General features: G+C 41.9%; 1 long non-coding RNA gene across 2 annotated transcripts in view; it reads right to left on the bottom strand.

Moving 5' to 3' along the window:
- Positions 1–22,356, bottom strand: part of LOC106506935 — a 36,236-nt gene extending 13,880 nt beyond the window's left edge. The window contains exons 1-2 of one of the 2 annotated variants that reach the window (XR_002335664.1): positions 21,673–22,356; positions 9,342–9,526 (exon numbers count right to left, since the gene is read on the bottom strand). This is a non-coding gene — a long non-coding RNA (uncharacterized LOC106506935). Of the gene's footprint in view, positions 1–9,341; positions 10,939–21,672 lie in introns of those variants that run through there. The other variant, XR_001302592.2, reaches the window with a different exon arrangement.

Genomic DNA, 22,574 nt, shown 5'->3' with positions numbered 1-22,574 from the left:
TACTTTTAATGGAGTCAAACTTGTCAATTATTTATGATCTTAAATTTTATTTTATATTGGAGTATAGTTTATTTTAAATGTATTAGTTTCAGGTGTACAGCAAAGTGAGTCAGTTACACACATACATCTACTCATTCTTTTTCAGATTTTTTTCCCCACATAGGTTATTATAGAACACTGAGTAGAGTTCCCTGTGATAAAATCCCAAACTCCTAATTTATCCCTCCTCCCCACATTTCCTCTTTGGTAACTATTAATTTGTTTTCAAAGTCTATGAGTCTATTTCTGTTCTGTAAATAAGTTCATTTATATCATTTTTGCTAGATTTCACATGTAAGTGATATGATATTTGTTTTTCTCTGTCTGACTTACTTCACTTAGTATGATATTTTCTAAGTTCATATATGTAGCTGCAAATGGCATGATTTCATTCTTTTTTTATGGCTGAGTAATAATCCATTGTATGTACATCCCACATCTTCTTTAACCATTCCTCTGTCGATGGACATTTACTTTGCTTCCGTGTCTTGGCTACTGTAAATAGCACTGTAATGAACACTGGGGGCCATATATCTTTTCTGTCAATTATGTTCTTTCATAGCTCATGTTTTTGGTGTTGTATCTAAAAACTCATCATCAAACCCAAGGTCACCTAGATTTTTCTCCCAGGTTATCTTCCAGGACTTTCATAGTTACTATTTAGGTCTATGATCTATTTTAAGTACATTTTTGTGAAAGGTCTGTTTAGATTCATATTTTTTTACATGTGGGTGTCCAGGTTTTTCCATTTGTTGAAAAATCTTCCTTTCTCCACGGTGTTGCCTTTGCTCCTACAGTAAAAGATCACTTGACTCTGTGTGGATCTACCACTATGCTCTCTATTCTAAGCCACAATCTGTTTGTCTGTTCTTTCACCAATACCACTCTGTCTTGATTACCATAGCTTTACAGTAAGTCTTGAAGAAGGGCAGTGGTTTTTCAACTTCTAACTAAGAAGGAGAAACAAAACCTGCCATCTGAAGGTTCATGGCAACTCATTACACCTATCTGGCTTGGAGAGAACAGAGCACCTAAGAGAATCCCAGAATGCTCAGCTAGCCTGGACCCCAAGGTGAGGACTATAAGGCAGAACCCTCTGCTGAGGCACAGAATCCTGGAATGGCAAAATTTTGCCCAACTTCAATGAAGGAAATCATCTTTAATCTCTGAATCCTTTATCAAGAACAGAGCAAATGAGCACCAAAAAATGTTCCTGTAAATACAGTCAGGAAATATTAAACATGGCCCTTTCATGAAGGAAGACATGAACTCCTCAGCTTTGGCAGATAAAGGTAGGGCTCTTAATATCAAAAATTCAGAGGTTTTAGGGTATCTGTACCCAGTAAACAAACATCAACCTCAGTTAGGCAAGACATCTTACCACCCAACAGAGATCACATGGCATATAAAGTCTACAAAGTATTTAGTATTTTGCCCTTGACAAAGAAAAAGTTTACCAACCCCTGATCTAGCGTACATATGTAGACATCCAATAAGTCCTTTTGTTGCCTTTAGGAAATTACAAGTTTTAAAGAACAGCTCCACTAACTTTATTTTAAAAGGCCCTATTTGACCACTAATGCCCACATTCTTGCACCCTTCAAGAAACTGAAAATGGCACTTGCTTTCAGGAGAAGGAGTGGAGGGTTGGGAAATGAAAATTATTTATCATATTCTTTCAGTATGATAAAGAAAATATCATTCAGTTTATCATACTCTTTCTGTTCATTTTGAAATTTTGACTATTTTAGCAAAAGATGTGTTAAACTCAATTTCTATGTATACATGTATCCATGAACACATACTTTTTAACTAGTTCATTAAAAAATAGTTCTAGCACCCAAATTCATATGGGATTAGAAGTTTTATTAGGGTTTAACTTTACAATTATAATGGTAAACACTTTATCTTAAAAAAACTGAGTATTCAAAGAATATTTCTAGGAGTGAAAAGTAGAAGCCATTTAAATACTCAATTTTCCAACAAATGACCAAGAAAAGGGGATGGGTTATATAAATGGCGGTATATCCATTCAATGGAAATCAACACTGCCATTACAATGATTAGATACGCATTTACTCACATGGATACAACATGGTATTATGTGCGCAAAGAGCCAGTCACAATATAAGAGGAATCTCATAATTCCATTTTAGTTTAAAAAATACATTTATGTTCGTATACAGGCATTGAAAAGACTGGAAGGATATACATCAAAATGTTAAAATTTATATATTAAAACTGCATAATATTTCTTTTGCTTCTCTATACTTTTAAAAATTAAAACAGTGAGCATGGATTCCCTTCTGTTACTGAAAAGGAAGAAATATTTTAAAGATTATAGAATGAGTGGAAGGGAGCACAAGGGGGAAGCCTCGGCTCCTCTTCTGGGGGCCTGTAACACACAAGTCTTCAACATGTGAAAACTTATCAAGCTATACACTTACGTGCACTTTTTAGGATATATATATATATAAAATACTTCAATAAGACACTTTTTAAAATAGATTATAGGAGTTCCTGTCATGGCTCAGTGGTTAATGAACCCAATTAGCAACCCTGAGGATGTGGGTTTGATCCCTGGCCTTGCTCAGTGAGTTAAGGATCCAGCATTGCCAAGAGCTGTGGTGTAGGTTGCAGATGCGGCACGGATCTGGCATTGCTGTGGGTCTGGCACAGGCTGGCAACTACAGCTCCAATTGGACCCCTAGGCTGGGAACCTCCATATGCTGCGGGTGCAACCCTAAAGAGACAAAAAGACAAAAATTTTAAAAATTTTTTAAAAATTTGAAAGATCATAGAGCTCAAAAGGGAGGAAAGGAGTTCCTGTTGTGGCTCAGCAGGTTAAGGACCCAATGCTGTCTTGAGGCTACAGGTTCGATCCCTGGCCTCAATGAGTTTAGGATCCAGTGTTGCCAAAAGCTGCAGTGTAGGTCCCAGATGTGGCTTGGATCCAGTATTGCCATGGCTGTGGCACAGTCCTCAACTGCAGTTCCGATTCAACCCCTAGCCTGGGAACTTCCATATGACACGGGTATGAAAAAAAGGAGGAAAAAAAAGTATGACTATACTGTTATAGAAACTCATTCAATCAGTTGGCATTTATTAACTATCTCCCAAAGGCTGGACTTCATGCTAGGTACTAAAATAAAGACATAGAATGTACACTTACAGAGCTTGGTGGCGTACATAGGCACTATACAAAAAATCGTATAAATAATTACATACTCGTGTGTATTTAAGTTGTGGAATTCAATTACAGGTTCAAAAATAACTAGCTTAAGCAAAAGGGAACTTAATTGGCTCAGAGACTCTAAAGAAGCACTGAAAAGCAAACAAAGAACAGAGAGGCATCTAGGCCAGGGGTTTTTCATGGGAGATGATTATGCCCCAACCCTACTCCCAGGTCATTTGGTGACATCTAAAGGCATTCCTGATTGTCACAACTAGTGGTATCTAGTGGGTAGAGGCCAGAGATGGTGCTAGATATCTTACAATGCATATGATAGCCTTTCCCCCAACAAAGAATAACTTCATCCATAATGTCTATAGGGCCAAGGCTCCCTGACCCTGGAACCTTGTTACTATGCATGTGACCTGTTGTGCAGCAGCTTTCAGCAGCACCTAAAAGCAGGTCAGAATTCAGAATTGTGCTCCCAGACCAAATGACTTAAATAAGAACCTGCAGAAGAGCCCAGGTATCTCTGAAGAATACCAAGATTTGAGAAGCACTATCCACAAATACAGCAACAACTGGAGTCAGGTGATGCCTTCTCCAGGCGAGTCTCTCCCTGCAGGTTTTTTCTGCAGCTCCTGCTGAAGGGAAGGTTCTACCTCATACAGGAATCCTTGCTACTGTGGGTTCCTCAGGCCCCCACCTCACACCTCCTTCTATAAGAGGCAATGGCTCTTATCCCTAAGTGCTGGGTTTCCCAAGCAATAGGTGGGAAAAACCTATTTCACAAAGGAAAACAAAAGCATGGCATAAGTGACCAATTAACTGCACTAAGAATCAGGAAAGCCCACCCTGAAAAGTAGGCTGATTTCTGAAGAATAAGGACAAGAAGCAAGACAAATCAAGGTATCTGTCAGATATTTACTAAGCACCTATTATGTTCAACACTTTTCTGGCCCTGGGAATATACCGATGAAAATGACTTTGTCCTGGGAGTTCCTGTTGTGGCTCAGAGGTAAAGAACCAGACTACCATGAGGTCTCAGGTTCAATCCCTGGCTTTGCTCAGTGGGCTAAGGATCCAGTGTTGCCATGAGCCATGGTGTAGGTCACAGACACAGCTGAATCTGGCATTGCTGTGGCTGTGGCATAGGCCAGCAGCTACAGCTCTGATTCAACCCCTAGCCTGGGAACCTCCATATGCCCCAGGTGCAGCCCTAAAAAGACAAAAAAGAAAGAAAGTAAATGACTTGTCCTGCCCCTGCCCCTGAGGAAGGGCTTACCTTCTACAGGGGCAGAAACAGACAAACCTGGAAACAGAGACTACATAACACAATTACAGAATGTGATGAGTATTAAGATGTGGAGGAAAGGAAGGGAAGAATCTGAGAGGTAAAGGAAGATGTGACAGAATGCCTGGAGCACCAGGACAAGTATCTGAGGCAAGATTCTCCAAATGAGATAATATTTGAACTGAGACCTGAAGGATAAGGAGTCTGCCAAGCGGCCAGGGGCAAGGCATTCCATAAGGAGAGATGAAAAGGCCCCAAGGAGGCTGAAAGCTTGGAAGGTTCAAAGATGAGGGCAGGAAGGAGGTGGAGGAAGGGGACAGAGCCAGCAGAGAAAGGGACAAAGCTGAGGGGAGGGAACGAGGGAAATGTAGTCCTGGTGGTTACACTGATTAGAATGACCCACCTCCAGGCAGGAGAGGGTACAGTGTAGACTGGCGTGGGCCCCAGGCTCTGGCTAGCTATCCTCTAATGGTGAATCTGGGCTCACTATTTATTAGCAATGTCTCTCAGGGACATATGAAGGTCACAGTATGTAAAGACAGCTTTACAGACCCACAGCCTGTTCTGATGGGACTGTGACCCAGCAAAGTTTTCTTTTTACATTCTTAAATGGCTATATTTTAAATGGCTAAATAAGTACCTGCACTATATGCTTGATTTTGCCTTATAGTTCACAAAGCCTAGAACACTTACCATGTGACCCTTCAAAATGAAAGTCTGCCGCTGAATCAGGTCAGCATGCAAAGACACTCAGGAGGTGAGAGCCAACCCTGCCCTCTGCCTTCACATGGACTGGGAGCTCCCAGCCAACAATACCTGAAGCTCTTGAAGCAACATCTCCCAGGATAACCATTTGCTGAACTTACAGTTAAAATGCAGGCAAGTGACCTCTCCCATACATACAACTTAACTGTAATTCTTTTTTTTGTTGTTGTTGTTGTTGTTGTTGCTATTTCTTGGGCCGCTCCCGCGGCATATGGAGGTTCCCAGGCTAGGGGTTGAATCGGAGCTGTAGCCACCGGCCTACGCCAGAGCCACAGCAACTCGGGATCCGAGCCGCGTCTGCAGCCTACACCACAGCTCATGGCAACGCCGGATCGTTAACCCACTGAGCAAGGGCAGGGACCGAACCCGCAACCTCATGGTTCCTAGTCGGATTCGTTAACCACTGCGCCACGACGGGAACGCCTTAACTGTAATTCTTGAATTCAAATCCAGATCTCCATGTCTCTAAATCCCATATTCTTTCTGTCCATCATGCAAACTCCATAGAATTAATCTGCTCTCCAAGCTAGGTGTGTGTGTGTGTGTGTGTGTGTGTGTGTGTGTGTGTGTGCGCGCGCGTGTGTATGTGTGTCTGTCTGTCTGTCTTTTTAGGACCACACCTGTGGCATATGGTAATTCCCAGGCTAGGGGTCGAATCAGACCTGCAGCTGCCAGCCTACACTACAGCCATGGAAACACCAGACCCGAGCTACAGCTTCAACCTACACCGAAGCTCATGGCAATGGTGGATCCTTAACCCACTAAGCGAGGCCAGGGATCAAACCCATGTCCTCATGGAAACTAGTCGGGTTCATTACCACTGAGCCATGACAGGAACTCCTCCAAGCCAGGTATTTTGTTCCTTGCATATCTGACACATATAGATAGTTAAGATGAAAGTGAATGAATCTGTATCATGTTGCTCACTGTATCACACACACACACACAAAAAAAGGTGAAGGATAAGAAAGAGGGAAGAGCAGTTGTTTTTGAGACCAATACTTATATCAATTTATTGTCCCTCTGTTTACTTTTCACCTTTTCCCAGTTTTCTATAATAAATGTTACTTTAACAATAAGGGGAAAGTACTTCATTTTTATAAAGAAAGCAAGCAGACATAATCAGCACTACCCAGAGTATCTACACTGTACTTTTTAAAGACAGCACTATTTTGACAGCCAAAAAAGACACTTAGGAATACAGCATTACAAATTCAAGATCATGTCTATGAACTTGGCTTGAAAAAAAACCCTCCGCAAAAATACAACCTACCATCTGCACAACGTATTCAAAAATGATTAGCATAGTATGAAAAAATAATGCTGGAACAGCAGAATATTTTTCTTCTTTTTTGAAGACTGCTTCCTGTTCAGTATTCTTTTCAGACTTCTCCAGGAGGTATAAGCAAAGGCGAGATGCAACATTAGGTCAAGAAGACAGAAATAGGAAGTAAATAAAGATGAGAAAGGAACACTAAACACTCTTTCCTTGAAGATGTGGCACTGCGCTGGAAATGTCACCAAGCCTGAGAATCTTTGTCTGCATGGACCAGCGTCAAAATTGGTACAGGGAAGCCTCCCATCTCTGGCTTTACTGTTAAGCCCAAGTCCTGCTCAGACATCTCAGCCATCAAAAGCTATCATGCCGTTCCTCTGACAGCAGGACTCTCCCTCTCATGTAACCAAAAGTGAATCAGCAGAACTTGCAGACACAGAGCCTGGAAAAGTGCCTCTCAGATGACTGTGCAGACAGAGCAAAGGCAGTGCAGATGGAGTACACCAAAGGCCTCGGGGAGCCACGTGTGGCCCCAGGCAGGTGTTCCTCACTGACCAGAATGTCCCTGGCAGATGCCCTCAAGCTCCTGGTCCCTTACTAAAAAGGCGTTAGGGTAAGACCCCCCACCCCCCAACCAAAGAACCACCCTATGCTTCTGTAACAGCAAATCATAAGCTCACATTCACATTTATAGAAATACACTCTAATGATGTGAATTTTGAACAATGTCAGTTTTAAGAAACTGTTTCCCAACTGTAAACATTCAGATATTTCCCCCTCAATGAAGATAACTTTAAATGTATCAAATTTACATCTATGAGAGGATATTTACCACACAGTGGTGGTACCTGTCTTCCAAGGACTCAGGAATACTGTCCTCGGTATCTGAAAAGTAGGCTGGGTGGGTTTTGCTTTTGACAGTGGGCTCTGGAGGATCACCACTGAGGACCTTGGATTTGTATAAAACTCGGCCCCAGAAAGAGGTGATCAACAGAAAGAACTCCAGCCCTGTAGGGAGGCTGGGGCTGGTTGCCGGACAGACACAGAACTTCACATCTCAAGGGCCAGAAAAGCTGAATGAAGCAGGAAACAATCTCTGCATAATTTACATTAAAAAAAAAAAAAAAAAAAAAAAGGAAAGGGCTGGGTCTGAGCTATCCTCAGGGACTTTTCATCCCTAATGTCTGACAACTGGTTCCTCTACCCTCAGGGCAGCCAATGCCCTGGGACAATGGCCGTTGGTCCCTTCCAGGACAGAGGATGCTGTGTTCCTGATCCTTCATCCTTGCTCATCACCTCTGTAATCTCTTCAATTTCAAAAGCTGCCTTAATTGGCTGTTGGAATAGGTCAAGGCACTAATGCTGGTGAACAAAATACCTCTTTAATGCCGGCTTTCTTCAGTCAACAGACAGCAAAGACAGAAAAATTCACACCTCTGACCATGCCCCTGCCAAGAGGGATCTCAGGGTTAGATAAGATGGACAGAGGAACATCACCGCTAACACAGGATCAGCAAATTTTCTGTAAGAGGCCAGAAAATAAATAGCTTCGGTTTTGCACACTTTGGTCTCTGTTGCAGCTCCACAACCCTGCCATTTTAGAGCAAAGGCATCTATAGACACTATACAAACATTCCCATAAAACTACTGATAGGCACTGAAATGTGACTTCATGTTATTTTACAGGTCACAAAATACATAAAGTTATACGCAGTTTTGACTGTGTGGAGGGTGAAGCAACCCTCACCTTCACTTTGCTTGACAGTCCACTGTACTCTTTTTTTTTTTTCCAACCATATAAAATGTAAAGATCATTTTTAACTTGCATGTCTTATGAAAATAAGTGGACTGTACTCTCCTGATACCTGACTGAATGAGACAATTGTCATATTCAGCATGCTACCCCAGAGAATGCAAAGCACAAAAGCCTTGCTCCATAGTCTTGGTCATACCTGACTTATCTCTTTTCCTCCCCAAACCTAATCCTTCCAAATATTCCTCCAGTGGGTCCACTCGTCTTTGTTCCCATCATCCTGTCTCCACTTCCTCTTGCACAAGTCTCATACCTTCAAAGCAGCCCTCACCCAAGCGTGACACATGAACGATGGGTTTGGAAAGGCAGTGGGGTCAAGTCACACCCTGTTTAAGTGTCTTCAATAGCCCTCCCGCCCTGTACTTTCAGAATAAATTCCAAACTTCTTACCATGCCTTTCTCTCCAACCTTATTTGTACTCCTCTCCTTGTCTTGACCCTGTGTGATGTTTAAATTTTAACATGCCAACTTGACTGGGCCACAGGGTGCCCAGCCAATTGGCCAAATATTATTCTGGGTATGTCTAGGAGGGTGTTTTGGGATGAGATTAACATTTCAGTGAGTATTCCAAGGAAAAAAGACTGTCCTCTGTATTAGGCAGGGATCTGTAAAGAAACAGAACCAATAGAAGATTGCCCAGTGGGATCATGAAGGCTGGGGCTCACAAGATCTAAGTCTAATCCAAGGGCAGGAGAAGAATGATGTACCCTTTAGTTTTCTCCCCTGCCAATGTGATTCAACCGCTACTCAGGGTCTCGTCAATTCAAGAGAAGCCACCAAGCGAAGGAGCTTCCAATTGAGTAGGTAATCTGATTCATTCAGCAAACCTCCAAATACCTAGTACATGTTGGCAAGTGGCGGTAACCCAGGACCTTGAGCAGTGCACACAGCCTAAGAGCAGGAGAGTCTTTGTCTGGAGAAGTAGCAGCTGACCACAACATCATCTCTACTAGAAAAAAATCATTTTTTCCCAATGACTTACTGTGCTTGCTTCCTGTTCCTCAGGCTGGCCTGAGAGGAGAGCCCGAACTTCCACAAGGAGCAGAAAGCAAAGCGAAAATAGGACAGTCATGCACCGCTTTCTTTGTGATTATTAGTGGCGAAGTTCATGAGCTTCGAAGGGTTGTGGTCCCACTCCTCCCCTGAGCCACTCTCCTGCTTCACAAACTGCAACAGAAAGAACATCTTTAATTTAAGTAGAACAATCTGATTTCAGGGTATGCTACAACTTAATTGAAGATAAAATAACCTGTCCAGTTACATGGGGTTGTCTCCCTACACCTGAGAGTCCCTCCATGAGGCCACGGTTATCTGAAACTTGCCAGCTGCTCTGGGCTCTGGGCCCTGGGAAATCTTCCTTTTGCTAGAACTGCTTTTATCACAGGGAAATTCAAACCCTAAAAGATCTTCGGGCCTGAGTGTGCCTGGGATAGCATTCTGCTCATCTAGTTCTTTAATGCAGAACATGAACGAGATTAAACTGTGCAAGGTGTTCATTCCTGTGCAACAATTTTCCTTCCAAGTAAGAAGACCCTGTACTTGCTCTACTGAGAAAGGCTTAATCCTTCCACTTTTCCGGTGTGAATTTCATGCTTCAAAGGGGCTAAGTTTTGGAGAAACAAGGCCGTTATTTTTATACCTGTCCAACTTTCTGTTCACAGAGGCAAATAAGAATCTCAGTGGCAAAACAGCCCCAGAATCTCTGGAAAAGATCCTTGTTTTAATGGTGACTTAACATGTGGGCACTTTCCCTTTGAATTTAATTTTCTTCACAAAGCAGCACCTTGAGGTGCAAACTTCAAAACAGCAACCACAGCAAAACTGAAGGCATTTATGTCCTAGCTCTAGACATTACCACACGGGCTGTTTATTTTTCAGCTCTCTGATATAATGTTGGGGTGATATGTCTGTCATATGACAGTAAGAAAACCAATTATGTGGGTCACACTCTAAAGTGATTAAGTGCTGGCCGGCAAAGCCAGAGCAGCTTTTGATTCACTAGAAATACATTTCCCAGCCCTGCATTTTTACCAGGCAATGCAGTTCAGCTTGTGCTGTGGTCTCTTTATACAATACTTCTTTATTTGACTCAGAGTATGTATTTGTGAGCTAGTGCTGCAAGTCACAAAGGGAAGGAGGGCATTAATCGATTGTACATCTCCTAAAGCTTTATTTCCACAATACATGAGTAAGTGCTAGAAATGAAGGAATGTCTCAATTTGCCTGAAAACCTCCAACGTAGCTTTCTAATAAGTAAGACGACAGGGTAAAAGCATTCCTCAGCATTTGACTCCTAAAGCCTCCCACGGCTGCTAAGATTAGGTTTCCAGGAGGACTTGCCCCTCTCTCCTCCATCGCATGAGTGAGAAATACAATGGTCTCACAGCTTGATTCCAACTATACTTTATTCCCTGAACATACGCTTTGGTTTTCTTTAACATAGAGCTGTTTAAAGTCAATTGCAACAGTAGAGAAAAAAGAAAAGAAAACAGAAAAAAAAATTAGGGAGTTCCCGTTGTGGCTCAGTGGTAACAAACCCAACTAGTATCCATGAGGACGCAGGTTCAATCCCTGGCCTCACTCAGTGGGTTAAGGATCCAGCATTGTCCTGAGTTGCAGGGTAGGTTGCAGACGCAGCTCGGATCTGGCATTACTGTGACCGTGGCATAGGCTGGTGGCTACAGTTCCGATTCAGCCTCTAGCCTGGGAAGTTCCTTATGCCGCAAGTACGGCCCTTTTAAAAAAAAAAAAAAAGGCCGTGTCATGAATATTCTTATGGAAAAACTGTTGTACTTTGCTTAGACCCCTAAAATACACTACCAGTCTGTCCAAGAATACAGGGCAACGAAAGCTGATTAATGTGACAAGAAATGCCTATATGACAATCAGAACAGGTGGGCATTTCCAAAAGTGTAATTTATTGAGCAGTGAGAAAGAAGTTTTCTCTTAGCAAATAAGTATAGAAATAAGTACAAGAAGTTCAGTTAAAGAAAAGTTAACTGGGATGCTTTTCTGCAGAATTTCTCTGAGCCTTCAATATTCAGAATCTGAATCTTATTTACTGTGCGTTTTTTTTCCCCCTTTCTTTTTATGGCTGCACCTGCAGCATATGGGAGTTCCTGGGCTAGGGGTCGAATTGAAGCTGCAGGCCTATGCCACAGCCACAGCAACAGCAGTACTGAGCAGCATCTGCGAACTACACCACTTTCAGCAACACCAGATCCTTCCTTCACCTACTGAGCAAGGCCAGGAATCAAACCCACATCCTCAAAGACACTATGTCAGGTTCTTAACCAGCTGAGCCACAACAGGAACTCCTTCTTTCACATTTTAACACAGAATTCTTTTTCATTAAGTGCCATGTTTTGTAAGGCTAGTGTTCTATAAAACAAACTTTTAAAATCTCAAGAACTGATCACTTAAAAGTGTTAGGAATAGTCTACCATCTTTTCTATCACACTCTTCACTGTTTTCCACTTTTCTATGAGGGTATTTTTCATAGTGCAATCTAAAATACACTATCACAATACAGAAAAGACAGAGGACAAAGAATATGCTTCAAAATGCTCCCTGGTATTATTTCTCATATTTCCTACTGGGCTGAGCTTTGGGGCAATTCTGGTATCATTCTGTTCTCCAAAGTACACGGCGGTCTGAAGAAAGCATGAATGAACAAAATGAGGGGCTGCACGGAAGTGTGACTGCCACATCTGTTAGCAGTGCATTTGGTAAGCCTTCCCCTGTCGCTATATATATTCAGAAATAATGACAAAGAAATGTAGTTCCTCCGGGCAAATGAAATGGAGGTGCAAATTAGAATCACACCTCCAGTCTCATTTTGGTATCACTTCTTGTCTGGATAAACAACACTTACTCTCACTTTCCTACTCATGGCAAGTAGCCACTGTTAACACTTGCATTAGGGATCAGTCACAACAAATTACAGTTAAGTTTCACACTGCACTGCAGGAGGCGGCCTAGGGCCCCAGGGGAGCACCAAGTTGAGCTAGGCCCATTACCAATTTTGAGATAACTAGCACTGAGGCTGAAAAGGCCTCTGTGCCTCAGCCACATGAAGTGGTTAAAATTCTAATACTCTAAGTGGTATCTTAATATTTCTGTGTATGGTAGTTTATTATTCTCTGTGGAGAGCAGCCATGGGTAGCTGCTTGCAAAAGGGGTGATTTTAATCACCAATCATTTTCAAGAACACAAGATATCAGTAGTACTCAACTGTGAAAGCTGTATTATAATGGGAAACTGCCTGTGAGGATTAAAAGCACAAACAGATTTCACTTCAAGACAATTCTGTTAGAAGCCAAACTTTCAGGCTATGGAGAATATCACAGACCATGAGCTACTCTAAAAAGCAAATGGGGAGGATGAGGAAGAGGCAGACTATAGATTCTACAATCCAGGAATTTGCCTTGTGTATTGAATGAACTGAGGAAACAGTTTTGTAACCCAGATCCTAAAATGGCCTGTTTACCAGTTACAAGTACAACAAAGTCTACCTTTCCTAATTAAAGTAAAACCTGAAAAAAGGTCCACAGAGTTGATGCAATCAATCTCTTCTAAGGAAGAAACCAGAAGTAAAATAAAATCTTTAAAAAAATCTTTAAGAATCAGGTTCTGCATAAATATGAGAAATAAGCTGTAAAATATTATTTAAATAAAACAAATTCAGATGAGCCCATTCATCACAGGATTTAATACATTTTAGGCACATGAGTGATCCTAACATTCCAAAACGGAGAGAGGAAACAAGGCCCTTTGTGATATGGAACCAGATTTTTCCAGATCCAGGAACATGATTCATTCTGTAATTTAGTAGATTAAAAGGCGGGGAGATTCTTGATATGCTTTAACCCCAAGTGAAACATGATGTGTTTATGATGGTTGCCCATCTCTTTTCTACAAGACTCCTGTGGGTAATTTCCAGGTATCTGCTAGGTCTTCTAGAAGTACAGGAAAATGATCAGAATCCATCATTTGGACATACTCTCATTCATACACCTTGGGACATCCATTAGTACAGGCGTCCTCTCTTCGTTACAAGGAATCACCATGTGAGGTACCCCCTGATGAGCCAATATACCTGGCTATTAATAGTAGCACTCAATAATGGCAGCTGCCATGCACCAAGCACTAAGTACTGGCTATGCATGACCTAACTTACCCTTCACAATAAATTTATAAGGTAGTTTTATTATGCATATTTTACACAGAAATAAATTGAGGCTCAAAGGGTGAAATAAATTGTTCTAGGTAGAAGAGCCAGTAAGTGACATAGTACAGATTCATTCCCAACCTGTCTGACTCTAGTAAGCATTTTTACTGAGAAACTACTAGGTACAGAAGAAGTAAAGCAGACATGAGTAAGTTAAGACATACTTTGTTAATGAGTTCAAAGCTTAGTGAAGCAAGATGTAAAAACCAGTTACTGTGATATGTCACAACAGATTTCAGGCCAAGGGAGGAGGATGCGGAAGATGGCTTTTGAACTGAAGCTTGGGAAGAGGAAAAAGATTCCTTTTCTTACTGAAGTCCTACTCTTTTTCCCAGGCTCACTGGGGTTTCATAAGTGGGACAAGGGCATTTAAGGTGAAGGAAAAAATGTGGGCAGAAAACACAAAAAATGAAGCTCACATGTTCATGAAAGTACAAACTATCCAGGTTGGCTAAGATGTAGGTACAAGAAAGGAAGTATAAAGTAAGACTGGGAAAGTAAGATTGGGCCAGTTGTGCAAATGAGACTATGCTTCAGAATTGTGTAGAATGCTCTATATCACTGCCAAGTTCCATCATCTTCCCTTACAAGCCTCTTCTTCCATTGCCACAGGCACTTACTTGCTCTTCCCCTCACACGGCCTAAAGCAAAGGCCACTTAGTCTCCCACTCCTGTTTCATCTCTCTTGGGCTGCCCTTCAAACACAGGTCAAATTCTGTCACCATTCCTTATCTGCAAACTGGCTTCACAGAGAGCATTCATGGACCTACCTAACTTGGTCCCAAGCTTTATGTCTTGCTCCATCCCTTGACGTTCTTTTACACCTGTTCAGTTTAGGCCTCTTCCCCAACAGCTCTAAGGGCTTTGAAATACACCATTAATGCATCTCCTCCCAACCCCAGTCTGTTTTTCCCCACTGCTCCCAATCTCAACAAATGAGCAACTGAACGTATGGCAAAATCAAGTTAGAAATCTCACCATCAACCAAAACCCCTACCTTTCCCTTGCTCTGACTTGGAATATAATTTTTCAAAATTTCTACAGCCATTAAATCCTGACTGGACAGATTTTAGAAATGGATACCATCATCCTCTCTTATTTGTTTTATAGCAATAGTCTAACCAACCTCCTTGCTTCTAAACTTACCTTCCTCCCAATCCTTCATCCATATTTTCAACAGTGATCAAATCACTCCATTGCTTAAAACTCTTCAAGGTGTCCCACTAGCACAGGAGGGGTAAAAACAAATAATAATAAAATAAAACTCATCTTTTTAACATGGTGTATGAGACCTATCAAGATCAGACTCCTGCTCATATCTGCCAGCCTTGCCTCTAGTTTACTCTTCTCTCCCTTGAATCTATATGCTGGTTGAAATGAGCTATTGCAAAGTTCCTAAACTCACATTCAGTCTTTCTCATCTCTGAACAGGCCAGGCTCTGCACATGGCATGTGTCTCCCTGCTTTCCACTGGCACCCAGCTAACACGCCTTATTTTTCAGTGTCTCAGCTTACATGTTACTTCTGCCAGGAAGACAGCTCTCTCTCTTCATGTTTAAGTAAGTAGCTAGTCTTCTTCTCTACAGCACCTTGATATGCTCACCCTCACATTCTGGACTCCAACTCTTTTGGTCTTGCTCACTCATTATCTTAAGAAGCTATAGAAGATCTCATCAAACCCGTGAAATCTCATGCATGAAAAAGTGACTATTTTCCTTCCATAATAAGCCAATATTACTGTATTCACTGACATTTGTGTTACTATTTACTTATAACTCAATTTTCGAAACTATTCCTCTAATTCCAAAGAAAATACTAAGGTAAAACTATATACTCATGTATATTATCCACCCTCTTCCTTTTACTTCCTCTGCTCTTAGATGGCAACCTTAGGCACTGAGCCCTTTAAGAACTTCGCAAACATTTGTCAATATGATAGCACAATAAGTGAGTTAACATAATAACACAAACTGAGAGTATACCAAGTGATGACTCATGCACCATTTTTCATGACACTGCTACAGAAACTCCACTACCATCATTTAATGGTGCCTGGAAGCTTATAGTTCACCGGACTAGAAATAAGATGGGAGAAAAATACACCTGTCTTCATCATTCTGTCTCACTACTACAGTATCTTACTTTCTCCATTGCTCATTTATTGCTCTCTGTTGTTTAGCAGTGAATCTTTCCAATTAAAACAAGTTCAAGTGCATAAGGCACTACTAGGTGCATGTGAAGTTTCCATGTATCTTCAAGAATAAGATATTTAATTCAGAAGTTCCTGCTGTGGTACAGTGGATTAGGAATCCAACTACAGCAGCCTGGGTCACTGCAAAGGAGCGAGTTTGATCCCCGGCCCAGCACAGGCGGTTAAAGGATCTCACATTGCCATTGCCACAGCTGCAGCACAGGTCACAGCTATGGCTGGGAGTCAATCCTTGGCCCCAAAACTCCCATATGCCACCAGCATGGCCATTTAAAAAAAGACAGAGAGAGATTTAATTCAAGTGAGATACAAGTCGTTGCCCAACTGTCTGACTCATCCAAGTGAAGAAAATTATGTCTTAAAACAAATGCTTAAATATAAATACTGCCCTTCAGTCACCTAGCAAAGAGGTTAGTACCTCTGCCTACTACACACACTTGATCACAAATAAAAATACAAACATTGTTCATTTCTAACAAGGCAATGTCTCTTTAAATTAGGCAGTAAAAGCAGAATTTTCAAATGGGCACAATTGCCATCCCTCCCCGCCCCTGGAGAATGAAGAGAAAGGAAATGATACAAAATAATGTGGAAATATTCTACTGGTATTCACATTCTAGCTTGTAAACAATTTCTAATTCACTTGCCTAGATCGTTAGCCATCAGTCTGGATGCAAAGAATTTAAGCCCAACCAAGAAACAGGAAGCAACAGTTTTGTCACAAGTGCGTTTATTTTGGTGGCTCACATCTGCAGCTTTTTTCCTTCGATGTATCCCTTTCAGAGCCAAACTGGGGAAGGAAACATAGTTACTGGGCCTAAATCCATCACTGTAATTGTGATAAGCTACACCACCCACAGCATCTTTAGAAAGAAGTTACTACTTTCATGAAGAACTCCAAACCCTATGGAGGCAAAACCTAGAAGTAAATTTTAGATGCCCAGGACTGAGCTGGTCACACTCAGTTTAGAAGCAGCAGATTTAAATGGATGTGTTCAGACTGACATACAAAAGTATATGGAGTTCTTCTGGGAGTCCAATATGAACACAGAATCATCTTGGTGTCATCCTGTGATGATGAAATTATTTCAAAATAACCAGAACTGTGACAAAACAGTGAACACCATGGAAGTGGAGAGCAAAACTGCCTTAAAAAAAAAAACCCAAAAAACAAAAAACCTACAAATCAAGGAGTACAGATTTCACATTATCAACCCTCCACAACTATACTGTATGAATCCTAATCCTTTCGTGGAAAAATCACTCATGTATACTGAATTCTTGTGGTCTAGAACAGTCAATCAATTACAGCCTGCAAGCCAAGGTGGAAATAAAGTTTTATTAGGACACAGCCACGATCACTCTTTCATGTATTATCTATGGTCTCGTGCGCTACAATAGAAAGGCTGTGACAGAATCATATGGCCTGAAAAGCCGTATTATCTGGTTCTTTATGGAAAAAGTTTGCTGACCTCTGGTCTAGAGTGATGGATCATCCACCAATCCTTGCTCTAAAAAACTAGTTTTGGGATCAAAATTATTTTGTCTTGATTCTGTAATTCCTCACTGAAGAATCGTTACTGAAGTCTCCGGGCTGGCCCCAAGACAGCCCAACCCTCCACTTGGAAGCACTATAGGAACGGGTCCAGGTGGCAACCCTGCAGATCTGAACAGATGCCTATTTTTCTTCTGCCCATGAGACAGATGGTCCTTAGAAAGGGGAGAAGAATTAGTCCATGAGAGAGAATTCTCTGTGCAGCACTAATTTTGGAAATGTATCCCTGATCCATCTGGCCAAAAAGGATTCCTTAGGAGTACCTTTGCTATTTGAATTTGCTTAGCATTCAGGGGGGAAACCCTAGGTACCAGAGCTAGAATCTCAGGTATTTCCTCTCTGTCAAAATGTCAATAATGCATTCCATCTCTGCCCTTGAGACAAGAGATCTCAAAAAAATTGGAAGAGCAGAAGATGATTATAAGGATGAAGCTAGAACAGCTAACACTCATTTAGAGACCCCATTTCAAAGAATTTGTTCACTCCTCTGGCAGAAAATAATCCGCCAGGGGAGAAAAATAACACCCAGATATATTTGTGCCATGTGCAGAAACTAGGAGGAGCAATATTTACTTTCTGACCTGCTACCAGCTGCTCTCTCCCCTAGACACAGCAATGCTTCTCCTATAATTACTGCTCTAACTCACCTCTGACATTGACCTTGTTGTTCTAAAGAGTTTTTCTCCCTGGGTAACAAACCATACATTTGGAAAGTTAATTAACCCAGAAAAACTGATGTTTTTCTTCATTTGTCTCTAATTCTACTCCACGGTGGAGACTGTATGTTGGGTCTGTTTTGTCCCTGAGTGAGGAAGAGACAAAATAAAGAACTGACAAAGAAGAAACAGGAGCATTAAGGAAAGCAACTGCAAATAAATTCTTTCCACCCAGTCTCAGGTGACAGGCTTCTGACATCTGATGGACTTGAGTTCAGAGCCCAGGTTCTATCATTTTAGATAGACAGGTATCTATCTATTCAGATAATCTCAGGGTCTTCTTTTATAAAACAAAATAATAACCTAGTTAGCTGTGAAGTTATTGCTAGAAGAACTGAATGAAAATGCATATAAATCTTTTAACAGCCTGGGTCACACAGTAATTTCTTAATATGCACATAAGTCCTTAACATATACTTAAGAACCTTTAGTGAGCAAAGTTCCTGCTAAGAACACAGAGGTTGTTAGAAACAAACACTGATATCTCTCTTATTTTCTAAGTGATAAACTTGGAGACAAAGGCCAATTCTCAGTAGAAAAGATGTTATTAAATTCAACCTCCGATATTCCTACCATTAGCAGTAATAAAACAACTCCAACTTCTAAAGTGCTTTTGGTCCCCAAATCCTCTTTGGGGTTACTTGTGAGTCTGACACAGCCATCTTACTCTACCTCCTCCAGGTGGCAACATCAAGGGCAAAGAAGATGCCACCTTGAATAACTGGAAGTCTCTGCAGATGATGTGACACCACATGAATTAGTCAAGAAGTAGTTCCATGCCCAGCATTATTTAGGCAGAGAGGTTTGTGAAAGAAATAGCTCCTTTTACAAAGAAAGTATAAGTAGCTGTAACATTAACAAAATACTATCACTGACCCTGATGCGGTAAAGCACTTACATTTCATCTTAACGAGATTTTAATGAACTATCTACTTTTTTACAAAATCTATCTCAGTGTTCTAAAATTGTTAACACCTTTTACATGACAGTTCCAGATACAGGTGCAAATGTAGGAATAGAAACAATGAACAAATAATAAACTGAGGAGTGAGGGTAAATTTTCAAGAAAACCAGGCTGGAGACGAAAATGACAGAGGACTTTCTACATGAAAATCAATATTCACACCCTATGTGGAAGGAAATGGGTAGCTGAGGCAGACTGCAGAACACAGCTGCACCGACTTCTGGCCATGGCCGTTAATCTCCTAGAGCTCACCTCTGGGCAACTCCCTGAAAGCAAAGTGAGATTAGCTTGCTCCTCTCACCAGATGCTTCCCTTTTTCCAAGCTCCACGGGTTTGGGTTACATCTGAGCTCACTTCCACCCATGTTGCAAGCTAATTACAAAGAATCCAGAAATGTAGGGATGAACTGGGAATACTGTAGACTGCTTTAACAAACCTTAGCACCATCTGCTAAAATATTAAGATGCTTGTTGAAAAAGTTGGCTGCCAGAGAAGGAGGTCACAGCACTGACAGTAGGGAACTTCTCTTTAATAATTACTTTTTACTCCTCTTTCTTGTACACAAGCAGTAGGGCACTGAGCCAAAGCTGAACAGTCCAGAGCTAAAATACTGTCTCTGCTTACCTTCCTCTCCTGGTCCGGGTGCCAGCAGGACAGAACCTAGAGAGTCTTGGTCATCGAAGGAGGAGAGATACAGGCAAAAGACCGTGGCACGTTTGTGTATTTCAGTAATCAAAAGTTATTTGGGAAAATATATAGGGATGTCATCAAAATCTCTGTTGTACCCGAATAGCAGAGACATTTGAAGTGCATGTATACTTGAGGAAGACAATGTATGATGGTACCCTGGTATCAGAGACTCATGGGATTTGGGGCTCCCTTTTTATGCTAGATGTTTCTTTCTCAAACAGGAGCAGCAGAAAAAAAGCCTCGATTTTGTGGACAAAGATCAGACCAAAAGACTTACAAGGGCCTTAGGGAAAGGAAAGGAAAGCCTTGTATGATTTAATATCACTGTTTCAAGGCCCCCAACACAATCAATCACACCAGTGGTCAAGAACTGGGCAACAGTCACTTTGAGATTTTGCACTCTCAGAAAAGGGAAGGATATTCATATAGCTGCCTTTGATAATGACAGCAATAATAACAATAAGAATAACAGCAGCAGTTAACATCTTTTGAGCACATATCAGGTACCAGGCAGGATGTTAGGGGGCTTGCTTGTTACATATTCATTCCTTTTTTTTTTTTGTTTTTTGGCGTTTTATGCTTCCATAGCATATGGAAGTTCCCAGGCTAGGGGTCCAACTGGAGCTGTAGCTGGCTGGCCTACGCCACAGCCACAGCAATGTCAGATCCAAGCCATGTCTGTGACCTACACCACAGCTCACAGCAACACCAGATCCTTAACCCACTGAGTGAGGTCAGGGTTCGAATCCACAACCTCATGGTTCCTAGTCGGATTCGATTCCACCGCACCACGACAGAAACTCCTACATATTCATTCTTTAAATATTCTGAGGCAGGAATGTTATCTCATTTTACAGAGGAAGAAAACTGACGCTTATCAAGGGTGGCCTCCAAGAACTCCTCAGCCAGAAATGGGCAGACTGGCACCACAGCCAGCTGTCTGCACCTGTAACCACTGTGCAGCAGTGCCTGTGGACAGGCCTCATACAGGCCAGTATAAATAAATAAGGGAGTCTTACCACAAGAATATGAGTAATAATGAAGAAGACAGGAATCTTACAAGAGTTCAATAGCATTCTTTGTGGAGCCAAAGTAATAAATGGGGAGTTCCCATTGTGGCTCAGTGGGTTAAGTACCTGACTAGTATGTGTGAGGATGCTAATTCAATCCTTGGCCTCACTCAGTGGGCTAAGGATCCAGTGTTGCTGCGACCTGCAGTGTAGGTCATAGATATGACTCAGATTCCATGTAGCTATGGCTAGAGCCTAAGCCTGCATGTGCAGCTCCAATTCGACCCCTCACCCAGGTATTTCCATATGCCAGAGATGCAGCTATAAAAGGAAAAAAACAATAAAGGGACCTCAGGCAGCACAAGGTCAACAGGCTTCCCTCTTGAGTACCATGATTACTGGGACTCAGCTATTTGCTTCTCTTCCTCCTACAAACTCATTTCCACTCTGTAACTAACCCAAGTCACTCCCTAGCCTACACACTGGCTGTCCTTGAGTCAGGTGCCAGAGGGGAGTAGTGGAGGCCAAGTACAAAAGCCAGGGCTGTGGAGGCTGCAGAGGGCCATGACTTCAGCACCAGTTCAGGAGAGGCAGACATGCAGGGAAGGGGCTCTGAGCACAGTGAGCCCCATGCTGTTTCTGTGGTGCAGAAAGCAACTCTGTATCTCATTTGGGTCTTGCCTCCCATTTTTGGCACTCACAGAGATTATTTATCCCTCAAAGGGCACAGAGGATAACTTTTCAGTCCCAGTCATCTACATATAGTGACTACACAGATAAATAAGTACGTAAAGAGTTTCCTACTAATAAATGCAAGAAGTACCAACAAAGACAAACTGGTAACTTAGGAAAGGTTTTCTTTCCCTTTCTTCTCTCTGTGTTTGTTTCCATGTCCTATTATCAGAATTAAAAAGTGTTTGGGTTCTGATCTCCACTTACCAGGACCCTGGTCATTTCTCATCATTACGTAGAGGGGTGTCTCTGGGTGTAGTTTGACCATCTGTTGTCCCTCACAAGCCTGAGGGATTCACAGCAGGACCAGAAGAGTCTGCCAAGCTCTCCAGCAGGCTCACAGGGCAGGGTCGACAAGTCACTTCCCAAGCCGGGGCTGACCAGACAGAAAGAACAGACCCATATACACAACTGAATAGAGCCAGACACGCAGGCGTGATGGGTCAGAAGAAAAGCAAAGTGACCCTGCAGGAATTCAAAACCCACCCGCACTATGTTCCCCGACCAGAGTCCCACGGTAGTCACACTGGACACTACCAGTTGGAGAGACTCCAACTGTCTCTCAAGAAACAAAGAGGCTAAAAATGTTCTTATGGTAAGTAAAACCTCCTTCTTATGCAAATAAGAATCAATGCTGTGAACATGAAGCTGTAACAGAAGCCAAAAGTTCAACAAACTTTTATCATAAGTATGATCAATCCACTGGACAGAATATTTTTAAAGGGCAACAGGGCATTTAAAAACCTTTTCTAGGAAAATTAAGCTCTGAAGACATGGGTATTAAATATGATTAGATTAAAAAAAAAGGGGGGGGGGAGTTCCTGTCATGGCACAGTGGTTAACGAATCCGACTGGAAACCATGAGGTTGTGGGCTCAATCCCTGCCCTTGCTCAGTGGGCTAACGATCTGTCATTGCCGTGAGCTGTGGTGTAGGTTGCGGACGCGGCTTGGATCCCACGTTGCTGTGGCTCTGGCGTAGACCAGCAGCTACAGCTCCGATTCGACCCCTAGCCTGGGAACCTCCATATGCCACCGGAGTGGCCCAAGAAATGGCAAAAAAAAAAAAAAAAAAGATTAGATAAGACCCCAACTATTAACGTATTTCATC

The sequence above is a fragment of the Sus scrofa genome, chromosome 1 (genome assembly GCF_000003025.6).
Source record: "Sus scrofa isolate TJ Tabasco breed Duroc chromosome 1, Sscrofa11.1, whole genome shotgun sequence".
Taxonomy (NCBI): Eukaryota; Metazoa; Chordata; class Mammalia; order Artiodactyla; family Suidae; genus Sus; species Sus scrofa.
Note: the sequence above shows the minus strand (reverse complement) of the source record. Positions and strands in the feature narration are given on the sequence as shown.